This window comes from Aythya ferina (assembly GCF_964211825.1).
Source record: "Aythya ferina genome assembly, contig: HAP1_SCAFFOLD_29, whole genome shotgun sequence".
Taxonomy (NCBI): domain Eukaryota; kingdom Metazoa; phylum Chordata; class Aves; order Anseriformes; family Anatidae; genus Aythya; species Aythya ferina.
This window is the reverse complement of record NW_028181463.1, coordinates 236,590-249,228: the sequence shown is the minus strand read 5'-3', so window position 1 is coordinate 249,228 and position 12,639 is coordinate 236,590. Positions and strand designations below refer to the sequence as shown.

General features: G+C 51.0%; 1 pseudogene across 1 annotated transcript; it reads left to right on the top strand.

The window, feature by feature from the left end:
- Nucleotides 1-10,744: 10,744 nt before the first annotated feature.
- On the top strand, nt 10,745-11,684 carry LOC311428021 (olfactory receptor 14C36-like; annotated as a pseudogene). Its single transcript has one exon. The product of its transcript is annotated as an olfactory receptor 14C36-like (transcript).
- The last annotated feature ends 955 nt before the right edge of the window (nt 11,685-12,639 follow it).

Below are 12,639 nucleotides of genomic sequence, written 5' to 3'. Positions count from 1 at the left end.
CTGGGGCAGTGGCTTTCTCACTGCTGTTCTACACACGGCCACTACATTTTCAGTGCCCCTCTGCCGAGGCAACTCTTTGGACCAGTTCTTCTGTGAAATCCCCCACATCCTCAAGCTCTCCTGCTCAGATGCCTACCTCAGGGAAGTCGGGGCACTTGTGTTTAGTTTTTCTTTAACATTTGGTTGTTTTGTTTTCATTGTGGTATCCTATGTGCAGATCTTCAGTGCAGTGCTGAGGATGCCCTGTGAGCAGGGTCGGCACAAAGCCTTTTCCACGTGCCTCCCTCACCTGGCCGTGGTCTCCCTCTTTGTCAGCACTGGCATGTTTGCCTACCTGAAGCCCCCCTCCATCTCCTCGCCATCCTTGGACATGGTCATAGCAGTTCTATATGCGGTGGTGCCTCCAGTATTGAATCCTCTCATCTACAGTATGAGGAATCAGGACCTCAAGGAAGCCTTGTGGAAATTGATGTTTAGATGTGTTGCAGGAGAATAAGTGCTCAGTCTGCTTCTGCAGATGAGTCCTAATGTTACTTGTAATAGGAACGGCCTATAGTCTCTTTCTTTTTGTTTGTGTGCTTGTCTGCAATTTTGTTACTTGATTTCCTTAGTTATAGTTTGGTTAACGTTACCCACTAAAATTATATTATTCATCCCAATTCCACTTAAGTATGTATTTTTCAAGTCTAGCTCAGCGACTATAAAAAAAGAGCCTGTCTGCCTGTGAACTTAAGGAAGGAGCCTGCACTGCCGCCTTATTCTGACATCCTTCCTCTGAGACCTGGTCTGGCTCTGCAGGGGCAGTGCCCGTGTGCAGTGGTGCAGAGGAAAAGAGTCCCATCCCAGCAGCACGGCCAGGGAGCACCAGCGCTTGGGGCATGCAGAGCTGTTCTCTTGCCACTGCCGCCCTCTCCTGCTGAGCCCTGCTGGTGGGGTCAGGCCTGGCTGCTCCTGCAGCTTGGTGCCAGTGGTGCTGTGGGGCTGTGCTGGGACTGCAGGCAGGGACAGGCAGTGGGCACGGCAGTGGCACAGCTGGCCTCCACTGCAGCACTTCCCTCCTAAGGGGGGATCTCCTCCAAGGTGGACTGAGCAGAGCTCAAGTGCTCAATCTGGTGTGAGCAGGCAGAGGAGAGCTGTGCAGCCTGAGGGTACACAAAAGCCCCACCAAAGGAGCCTGGCGAGTGATTCCTTGTAGCCCTGGGGCAATGGCAGTGACCCCCTGAGCTGGGTCTGCCTCCCAGCCTGCCCAGCATGGCCCTGCAGAGTGCCCCCGTGCCCCAGGAACCACAGCCCCCTCGCTCTGCAGAGCAGCACCTCCAGCTGGTGCTGGGACTGGGGCTGGGGCTTGGAGGGTGCTTCACCTGAGTGTCTGCTAGGCCAGTTTCAGGCTTCTGGATGTAAGAGTGATCTTCACTGTGCACAAGGAGCTGAGAGACTGCCAACAGGCATGGGGCTGGAACATTGCCTGCAAGGTCCCTCCCGCCTTAGCACTTCCCAGGACTGGCACGGAACTGGCTCCTGAGTGTCAGAGAGCCTGGGAGCCCAGCAGGTGTGCCATGGGCTTGGAGGAACACAACCAGATCAATTCTACCTGGGCAGGTCCTGGCCAAAAAAGGGGGTGTTTTCTAGGTGTGGCATTATAAGATCAGTGGTGCGTCAGAAACACTAAGTCCAGCAGGAAGCGAATGGCTGTTAAATGGCCTGTGAGGTAAGTTCTTTCTGAAGTAGCTGACAGGTCACCCTTGACTCCTGGCTGGGATCTGTGCCTTTAGGCTCACATCTGCCAGTGTCCATGGTAGGGCAGCAGAAGGCACTTGCTGTGCATGTAGTTTCTGAGATCAGCTCTTTCTAAGTAGCTGGTAGGCCCCATAGAGGAAGAGGTCTTGGGTAGGGGTTGTCATGTCAGAGGTGTCAGCTTTTGCCTGAAGTCATCCTTTAGGACTGCTTTCAGTTTTCGACACAGAGGGGGCCACTGCCTCCAAGACGCTTGGGGCAAACTGAACCATGCATGAGGGTTTGGAAAAAGATAGCCTGGGTGCACAGAAGCCATTTCGTATCTAAGAGTTGGAGGCAGGAAACAAAATTTTGGGGTGGTACAAGAGCTGCTGGGCACATTGTGCAGGGTTCAGCTACAGCCTTTGTGTTCTTTTCCATCCTGACCTAGAGGTCATGTCAGTTTCAAAAAAGGTGTAGCCAACAGATGTGAGGCAGATACTTTGAGATCATGAAAGCCATCAGAAAGCTGCCCCTAAGAAGATGACTGATATGGCGAAGTCAGGAAAAGCCTGGCCAGGAGAGATGTGAGATTTGAGGGAGGAAAGAGGAGCTTGGCCAGCAGAAATTAATGATTTCTGTGAGGTTAGAACATTCAGGCAATGTTGATTCTGCTGTAACACTGACTTAAAATAGTCATGTAAAGCCCTTCCCCTATTTTAACCAGTGACATTAATCCCCAAACCTAAATGCTACCCCACATCCTGACAGGAATCCACTATTCTTATGCCTGACCTCAAAGTATCCCTTCAAGCCAAAACACAGCCTATAGCCATTTGCCTTTATAGGTACCGAGGGGGCTAGAGAAAGCTCAGCTATACCTCATCATTTTCTGCCCCAGCAGGAGCAATGTGACTGTGGCAGGGACTTTGAGGTCACTTCTGTCTCTGCACTTGATAGGGCAGCAGCAGGAACGTGTCACAGAAAGGGACTGGTAGGTCACTTGTGTCTGTAGCTGGCAGGTCACCCTTGACATAGACCTGGGAGCTGCACTTTTGGGCTGACATCTGGCAGTGGCCCTGCTAGGCCAGCACAAGGCACCTACTTGGCATGCTGACTGGGGGATCCTCTCTGCCTCCAGACCCAGGTGGACCCAGGCAGAATGAAGGCCCCAACATCGGTTGTCCTGTCCCTTCTTCTTGAGCCCATGAGTGGGCAGCAGCAGGCACAAGGCTTGGCTGTGTCTAGCCAAGTAGCTGCAAGGCCAGCAGTAGGCCCCTGGCTTGGAAGCTGCTGCTGAGGTGACTTGTGTCTGCTTGGCCGACTGGATGCAAGAAAGCTGGCAGGTTGGGATGCCTACTTCAGGAGTGGTTTCCTACCTGATGGAGCTTTCTGTGCTAGTAGAAAACAACAGGAGAGAAAAAAAGTGCCACAAAGTGTTCCATGGAAGGCTGGCACTTGTCACAAGAAGGGAGAAATGTCTCTCAAAGGGTCATGCTGTGGTGCCAGAGGTCACCCTCTGATGAGACCCTGGCTTTGTGTTTCAGTGAAGAGCTGGTGAGGGTTGACAAGACATCGGTGAAAGCAAGGCATGAAAGCAAGATGCTGAACTGAGATGGATGTCTCAAGACTTCAAGAAAATAGGGCAATGTGTGGTACAGCAATGGAAAGCCTGCAAAGGAGAAGGCAGAGGGTGCTAGCAAGAATGGAAGGTCCCAACAGCCCTGAGGTTTTTGTCCTCTTGACTAGAGCTTAGGAGGAGAGATGTTATATTCATTGTGATGGGGTCTCATGGATTCCTTACAACCATGTGCAGCAGCTAAGAGGCTTCACACCACTGTTGTTCTCATGGCATCACACTGCCCACTACTTCCCACAGACCCCAGGAAGAGCCTTGAGACAGATGTAGGGGTGCAGGGTCTCCCCTCCCACTTCCAGGGGTCAGGCCTTGGCTCTTCTGCATCACCAAAACCAACCAAGACTTCCCTCAGCACAGTGCTTTGCCTGTCTGTAACCATGGCCTCCAATTATCTACCCTAACTAGTCCCTGGGGAGGCTTTGTTAGTAACAGCCCTCAGTGGGGCCCATTAATACTCCAAGTCACTTTAACTTTTCCTTCTGACTTTACTTTCTCTAGCAGTTGCATCATTCTCCTCTCAGTACCTGAGCTTCATAGACTCAGCACCACAATACACCATGGAACTCTTTAAATGCAGAAATTCCTAACATCTCCTCCATAGTTTTCTTCAAGCCTTCACGCCTTGTGCAGCTAATTGCAGAGTTTGCATGACGTAGTTAAGGGAAAAGATTGCACAAAGCACATAATAAAAATATTTTCTTGATTCAAAGGCTGAATGTTGTTGCATTTCAGTTTGGAGCATCATTCTTCTATTGCTATTGATCCAGGGTGACTTCTTTGGAGACCTCCATAGGGAGGAAAAGCAAAGTCTGGAGGTCTGACACCTCCACTGCCAGCAGTGGTCTTTGTCCCTGTAACTGCAGCCCAGCCCAGCACATGAAACCCTTTCTAAGACAAGTCAGGGGTTCCTTGGGAAAAAATTAAAGTAATAAATAAAATAAAATAAAATAAAATAAAATAAAATAAAATAAAATAAAATAAAATAAATAAAATTTGATATGATCATTGGGATCTGAGAAATTTTAAATGAATCTTAGTAGACAACTGGACATCCATGGACTATCTTGGGTCATCTGAGGGAAACTGAGGGTGAAAAATAAATCATAGAATCATAGAATCATAGAATATCCTGAGTTGGAAGGGACCCTTAAGGATCATCAAGTCCAACTCTTGACACCGCACAGGTCTACCCAAAAGTTCAGACCATGTGCCTAAGTGCACAGTCCAATCTCTTCTTAAATTCAGACAGGCTCGGTGCAGTGACCACTTCCCTGGGGAGCCTGTTCCAGTGTGCAACCACCCTCTCTGTGAAGAACCCCCTCCTGATGTCAAGCCTAAATTTCCCCTGCCTCAGCTTAACCCCGTTCCCGCGGGTCCTGTCACTGGTGTTAATGGAGAAAAGGTCTCCTGCCTCTCGACACCCCCTTACAAGGAAGTTGTAGACTGTGATGAGGTCTCCCCTCAGCCTCCTCTTCTCCAGGCTGAACAGGCCCAGTGACCTCAGCCGTTCTTCGTACGTCTTCCCCTCCAGGCCTTTCACCATCTTCGTAGCCCTCCTCTGGACACTCTCCAACAGTTTCATGTCCTTTTTATACTGTGGTGCCCAGAACTGCACACAGTACTCAAGGTGAGGCTGCACCAGCGCAGAGTAGAGCGGGACAATCACCTCCCTTGACCTACTAGCGATGCCGTTCTTGATGCACCCCAGGACACAGTTGGCCCTCCTGGCTGCCAGGGCACACTGCTGGCTCATATTCAACTTGCTGTCTACCACGACCCCCAGATCCCTCTCTTCTAGGCTGCTCTCCAACGTCTCATCGCCCAGTCTGTACGTGCAGCCAGGGTTTCCCCGTCCCAGGTGCAGGACCCGGCACTTGCTCTTATTGAACTTCATGCGGTTGGTGATCGCCCAGCTCTCCAACCTATCCAGATCCCTCTGCAAGGCCTAATAAAGAAAATATATCATTATTGGATGTAGCTGTACCCATGAGCTTGGCCGCTTTTGGGAAATTGTCCCCTTCCAGCCACACAAACCTAAATAGAGTAATGTGAAAAGAGCTGCCCAGTCAATAGAGTAGGGCAAAATTCTACTTCCTGTGCTATAGATGCAGAAAGCAAAAAGAATTGCATTGTGCCTGACACTACTCTGGGACGTGTCACCCAGGTCAGGCAACTTTACCTTAGTGCTGACAAGTCCATCACTAAACCATGCTGCCAAGCTCTACATCTACACCTTGGCTCTCCAGTCAATGACCCAGCTCATGGATGGCAATCAGGGAGTCTCGGTTAGCGCGATGCTGCCTCAGGTGCACCAGCATGGTAGCCATTGGCACCTGCTGTTCTTCAGCCCTCAGCAAACCCCCAACAGAAGGATTCTGTGGAAGGCCAAGCAAGGTAGACAACTGTTTCATGTCCTTTGTCTCCAAGACAGCTCTGGTTGATGGTTGATATAAAGAAGGCGGACATGTGGGGGTGTGGCCATCGGGGTTGGCAAGCCCCATGGTTGATGATACCTTCAGACTCTTAAGGATGAGGCCATCAGCAATGTAAAAGAGTTTAGAGGGAACATAGAAGGGTGAGGACCTGTAACCCCGGTCATGGAACTTTACCTAGGTAATGACAAGTCCATCACTAAACCGTGCTACCAAGCTCTACATTGACATCATGTCAGATGTTCATGTGTGCAGGCAGACAGTTCAGCCTTCGTGTGATTGTGTGCTCTCTGACAAGACAGCAGCATCAGGAGCTGCAGGAAAGTATGGATAATGCAGGACAAACTAGTTGAATGGAATTGCAGTACAGAGTCACAGAAGGGTAGGCGATGGAAGGCTGCCAGGTTGCACCTTTTCTGTGCTTCCTTCTCATGCATGCTCTCAGTTTCTCTGGAGCTGTGTCCTAAATGTTATGGGGCTGTACAGGGACGAATATAGAAGGGCCAAAGCCCAGCTGGAGCTCAATCCGTCCGTTACTGTGAAAGACAGTGGATTTGAAAGTCAGGTTGTTTTGAAAGGAAAGAAACTCCTACCCAGAGAAGAAAAGAGGAAGAAGGAGATGAGGCAGGCTATTCTGATGTTAGGCCATTGTGGGAACAGGAGGGCAAAGAGGAAGGGATCCTAAGAGCATCAGTAACCACACGATCCCTATCCCAGGGTGAGCTATGAGATGTGTGAAAAGATTTCAGACTTCGTCCAGGGAGCACATTGTCACCTGGCTGCTCCAGTGCTGGGAGAACGGGGCCAGTAGCCTGGACTTAGAGGGCAGGGAAGCCAAGCAGCTGGGATCCCCCTGTAGAGAAGGGATGATTGACAGAGGGATTGGAAAAGTAGCACATAGCATCACCCTCTGAAGGTGACACTTGTCAAGCATCAAGGAAAGGTTTCTTTTCAAGGAAGATCTTCTATGTCAACCAGGCAAGTGGACCGCCACAGAGAGGCGTATCTGGTACCTGAGGGAAAGCACTGAGTCTGGCTGGGGTAGAGTTAACTTTCCTCTCAGTGGCCCAAACAGTGTTGTGCTTGGCACTTTTTTCTAGAACAGCCCTGATATCATCCCACTGTTTGGTCTGTTGCTGAGCAATACTGGCACATCAAGTCTACCTCCAAATCCCCCAGAGCCAGTAGGGTGCAGATAGGCAGGAAGTGGGAAGGGGACATCACCAGGACAGCTGACCTAAACCAACCACAGGGATATTCCATACCATATGAGGTCACACTCAGCAACAAAAGGTGGGAAAGGGGAGGGAGAAAGGGGGCCCTCATTATGAAGACATCTATCCTTCCGTACAGCCACTATGTGTATGCAGGCCCTGCTTCCCAGAACATTACTGAGCATCACTCAGTGATGGGAAGTAGAGAATAATTATTATTTTTTAATTAAATGACCCTTTTCTTACAGAATCACAGAAATGTTGAGGTTGGAATGGACATGCAGACATCATCTAATCCAACACCCCTGCTCAAACAGGGCAGCCTGTTCCAGTGTGAGAAACCTCTCTGGGTGAGAAAACCTCTCTGGGCAGTCTATTCCAGTGCTCTGTCACCCAGACAGTGAAGTTCTTCCTCATTTGGTGATGCAACCTCCTGTGGTTAAATTTGTACCCATTACCCCTTGTCCTATCACTGGCCACCACTAAGAAGAGTTTGGCACCATTCTCTTTACGTTGTCCCCTCAGGTATTTGTAGAGGTTGATAAGATCCCTTCTCAATCTCCTCTTCTCTGGGCTAAACAGGCCCAGCGTGCTTAGTCTTTCCTCAGAGGACAGATGCTCAAATCCCTTAATCACCTTCCTGGCTCTGTGCTGGACCCTCTCTAGACATTCTATGCCCCTCCTGTACTGGGGAGCCCCGAACTGCACACACTATTCCAGGTGTGGCCTCACCAGATCTGCATAAAGGGGGAGGATCACCTCTCTCAACCTGCTGTCCACACTCCTCTTGATTCAGGCTAGGATCCCATTGGATGGGATTGAGATGCTCCAATCCCTTAATCACCTTCCTTTGGCCCTTCTAATTTAGATCTGCACAGCCCCATAAAATTCAGCACAAAGCTCCAGACAAACTAAGAGCATGCATGAGAAGGAAGCACAGAAGAGGTAGAACCTGGCAGCCTTCCATCCCCTACCCTTCTGTGACTCTGTGCTGCAATGCTATTCAGCTGGTTACTCCTGCATTATCCAAACTTTCCTACAGCTCCCGATGCTGCGATCTTGTCAGAGACAGGACAATCACATGAAGGTGGAACTGTTTGCCTGCAGACAATAGCTGTTAACAGAATGGAGCATCAATGTGGGTGAACAATGAAAAAATACAGAATTTTGCCTACAGAAACCTCTTGGCATTTACAAGGAGAAGAGCTTAGTCCTGCACCGGAGAAAGAGGAACCCCACACATCAGGGCAGACTGGGACCCTGCTAAGTGAGCAGTGGCCAGGAGGAGGAGGGCCTGGGCACCACAAGGGATGCCATACGAGCAGTGGTGCCTGCTCACCAGGAACCAGGGCAGCTTCCTACAGAGCTGCCTTACGAGGAGCATGGCCACCAAGAAGATTTGAGTTATCAGACTCAGCTGAGATCTATAAGAGACCACCAACAGAAGGGACTGCAGCCAGCAGGGAAAGAGTTGCATCTATGAGAGTCCTTAGGAAAGGCTGCTGTGGAAAGGATTAAGGGCTGTGACAAGACTAAGAGTGCCAGCAGGACCCAGGTCTTTGTGCCCATGGCTAGGTTGTCTACCACTGAGGCCTGTGAGGAGACAGCTGATCGTTAAAGTACCAGGGCCTCATTGCCTCCTCGCCCTCAACCATGAAGCAGGCAGTACACGTACCATTCTCCTGCACTTGGCCATGCACATCCCCATCTCCTACTGCCCCACAAAGAGCCCTGAGCAACTGGTCAAGGGAAAGGATCTCCCTTCCCAAGTGCTTGAGGTCAAGGTCTGGCCCTGGAGCTTGGTGACACACATCCAGTTTTCCTACACATCAGTGTCACTTTCACATTGCCTTTGTCTTCTTGTCCTCACTGCCTCCAGGGTTCTGCTCTAACGAGCTCCAAGGGAGGCTGTGTCAGTGCTGGCCCTCAGGGGGACACTGAAGGAAACTTGCCTCTGACTTGGACTTCTGGAGAGATGTCTTCAATTGTCTCTGAGTGCCTGAGGTTCGTGGGCTCATCAGCAAAGCCCCCAGAGGGGTGATTGCAGTGCCTTGGGCTGGTGCTGTGCTGCTGAGCTGGGCCGGGCTCGTGGGACAGAGAGAGCTCATGGCAAGAGGGCCGTGGTGCAGAGAGACAGCTGTGCCCAGGAGCAGCTCCTCTGCACAGCACAGCAGGGCTGGGGGCTCTGACCACAGGCACCCAGGCAGAAAGGTATTCCAGACAGACTGGAGGGTGTGGGAAGAGGAGAGCTCAGTGCAGGAGAAACCTTAACAGCTCTGCCCACGGTAAGTCTCTGGCTGCAGGACAGTGCAGGGCAGGTTCCTGGAAGGGGCTCCTGGTTGCGGGGCATCTCTGCCTGGCCAGGAGCTGCCAGGATGCCTCTCGTGGCTTGTGCGGTGTGGAGGAGAAGGTGCTGCCTGGCAGCCTTGGACAGAGGAAGGGCAAGGCAGGGTCTGCCTGCAAAGAGAAGAGAGGGTCTGCCTGGCTGGGTTTGCACAGGTGATGGAGCTTCCTGTTGCGTTTAAACGAGACATGAACACGTCAGTGATGAACCTGAGAGTATCCCTTCCCTTCTCTCTGATTACAGGCTGCACCAGGACTTTTCTGAGCTGTTCTTTAGGAGCTGCAGACAGGGAGATGTCCCCGGAGCTGTCCCCATCCCCAGGAGGTTTCTGCAGGGCAGAGCTGGGCACACAGCAGGTGGGATGGGGGCTGTGAGCATGGATGGGAGGAGCCGTGGGGACAGAGAAAGAGCTGCTGGCAGGACAGCTGCAGGCAGCAGGGACATGGGCAGGCAGTGAGAGGGAGCTGCTCCCTCCCTGCCATCCCCTGCAGTGCAGGCGCCTTCCTTGCAGCAGCCCCTGGTCTCCTCTCTTCCCCTCACAGCTTCTGTCACAGCATGTATAACCTGGGGGGCTGAGAATATGGGGTGTCTGAACCCTAAATCTCTGTGTCAGTAGACACATTTGCTGCAGACCCCCTCTACCTTCCTCCGTGGAAGAAGGCACAGAATCACAGAATCATAAAATATCCTGAGTTGGAAGGGACCCACAGCGATCATCAAGTCCAACTCCTGGCTCCATACAGGTCTTACCCCCAGACTTCTACCATATGACCAGGAGCATATTCCAAACTCTTCTTACACTCCAGAGCTCTTGTCCCTCTGCGGTCTGTGCAGGGTAGATGGCACAGGGCTGTGAGGACAGGCTCTACCTCATCGACACCACAGCCTCTGCACTGGGTTGGGTCCGCCCTGCCTGCCCATGCCTGCTTCTCTCCCTTGCCCAGCGTGGCAGCTGGTGGTGCCTGATTCTGACAGGGAGTGCTGTGCACGAAGGGTGAAGCAGGAGGAGATGCTTCCTGTTTTCTCCAGCCAGACACGCATGATCCACCTGCTGGTTTTGTCTCCTGGGTATTGAACAGGGAAGACGCACAACAGAGTCACACAGCCAAACACCCCACACTCAGAGGGATAGCAGAGGGAGCCCAGGAACCTTCCCTCTTGGAACCTCGAATGGAGCAGAGTAGGCTCATTGGGAGCTGCTGGGCAGAGGAGGCTGCAGTGTACAGGACATTCAGCAAGCACAGAGCAGGGCTCCAGACAGGGAGATAGACAATGATCCTCTTGAAACAGGTAATTTAAGGCTTTAACTGTGAATTAACTGAATTATGCTAACAGACATTACTCGTGACACTCTATTTATATTTTTTTCTCATTTGGCAGTGTCCATGTCCAAAGTCAGCAAATGCCCAACATCAGCTCAGTGAGTGAGTTCCTGCTGCTGGCATTCGCAGACACGCGCGAGCTGCAGCTCCTGCACTTCGTGCTCTTCCTGGGCATCTACCTGGCTGCCCTCCTGGGCAACGGCCTCATCCTCAGCGCCATAGCCTGCCACCACCGCCTCCACACCCCCATGTACTTCTTCCTCCTCAACCTCGCCCTCCTCGACGTGAGCTGCATCTCCACCACTCTGCCCAAAGCCATGGCCAATGCCCTCTGGGACACCAGGACCATCTCCTATCAAGGCTGTGCTGCTCAACTCTTCTTTTTTGTCTTCTTCTTTGGTTCAGAGATTTTTTCTTCTCACAGTTATGGCCTATGACCGCTACGTTGCCATCTGCAAGCCCCTGCACTATGGGAGCCTCCTGGGCAGCAGAGCTTGTGCCCAGATGGCAGCAGCTGCCTGGGGCAGTGGCTTTCTCAATGCTGTTCTACACACATCCAACACATTTTCCCTGCCCCTCTGTCGAGGCAATGCTGTGGACCAGTTCTTCTGTGAAATCCCCCAGATCCTCAAGCTCTCCTGCTCAGATGCCTACCTCAGGGAAGCTAGGGTACTTTTCTTTACTCTTTGTTCAGTCTTTGGTTGTTTCATTTTCATTGTGCTGTCCTATGTGCAGATCCTCAGGGCAGTGCTGAGGATGCCCTGTGAGCAGGGCCGGCACAAAGCCTTTTCCACGTGCCTCCCTCACCTGGCCGTGGTTTCCCTCTTTGTCAGCACTGCCATGTTTGCCTACCTGAAGCCCCCCTCCATCTCTTCCACATCCCTGGACCTGATAATGGCAGTTCTGTACTCGGTGGTGCCTCCAGCACTGAACCCCCTCATCTATAGCATGAGGAACCAGGAGCTCAAGGATACAGTGAAGAAAATCTTTGGATACACTGTTACAGTAATATTCCAGTAGACCTAACTGTACTTTTAGTTTAAAATGTGTTTATGACAATCTCATATATTTTTTGTATTTCTATTTCTTAATAATAGTGCTTCTGATTATTTTTTTTTCCCAGCCTCCTACCTTTTAATTTAATTTTATTTATTTATATATATATATTATGTTATTTTCTCATGTACATATAGAACCAGGCTTCCTGTTTAGATAAAGACAATAAAGAAACAGAAATTCTGTTGAGTCCATGACTGGACAAAAGAAACAGAAAAGAAAGAAGAAACAGAAATTCTGCTGACTGTGGGATCCCCTCTGCCTACACACCCAGGAGGACATGGACAGAAAGAAGGCCCCCAGATGGGTTGTCCTGTCCCTTCTGCTTGAGTCCATGACTGCACAGCAGCAGGCACAAGGCTTGGCTGTGTGTAGCCAAGAAGCTGCAAGGCCAGCAGCAGGCCCCTGGCTTGGAAGCTGCTGCTGAGGTGACTTGTGTGTGGTTGGCTGAGAGGCCGCAAGGAGCCTGCTGGGTTGGGATGCCTACTTCAGGAGTGCTTTCCACCCTGATGGAGCTTCCTTTGGTAGTAGGAAAGAGCAGGAGAGAAAAAACTGCCACAAAGTGCACCTTGGAAGTTATGCACTGGCCACAAGGAGGAAGAAATGTCCCTCAAAGTATATTGCTGTGGTGCCAGAAGTCAACTAAAGAGTGTGATCAGATCCTAGCTTTCTGTTTCAAGGAACAGCTAATGAGGGTTTGTGAGACATGGGTGAAATGATGGAAATGCTGGGATGAGAACAAGGTGGTGAACAGAGATGGGCGTCTGCAGACTTCAAGGAAATAGGGCAAAAGTAGGATAGCACAGGAATGCCTGCAGAGGATAAGGCAGAGGGTGCTGGTAAAAAGGGAAGGCCCCAACAGCCCTGAGGTTTTTGTTCCTTTGTCTGATGAGGACATGAGTAGTCATTGCACTGGAGC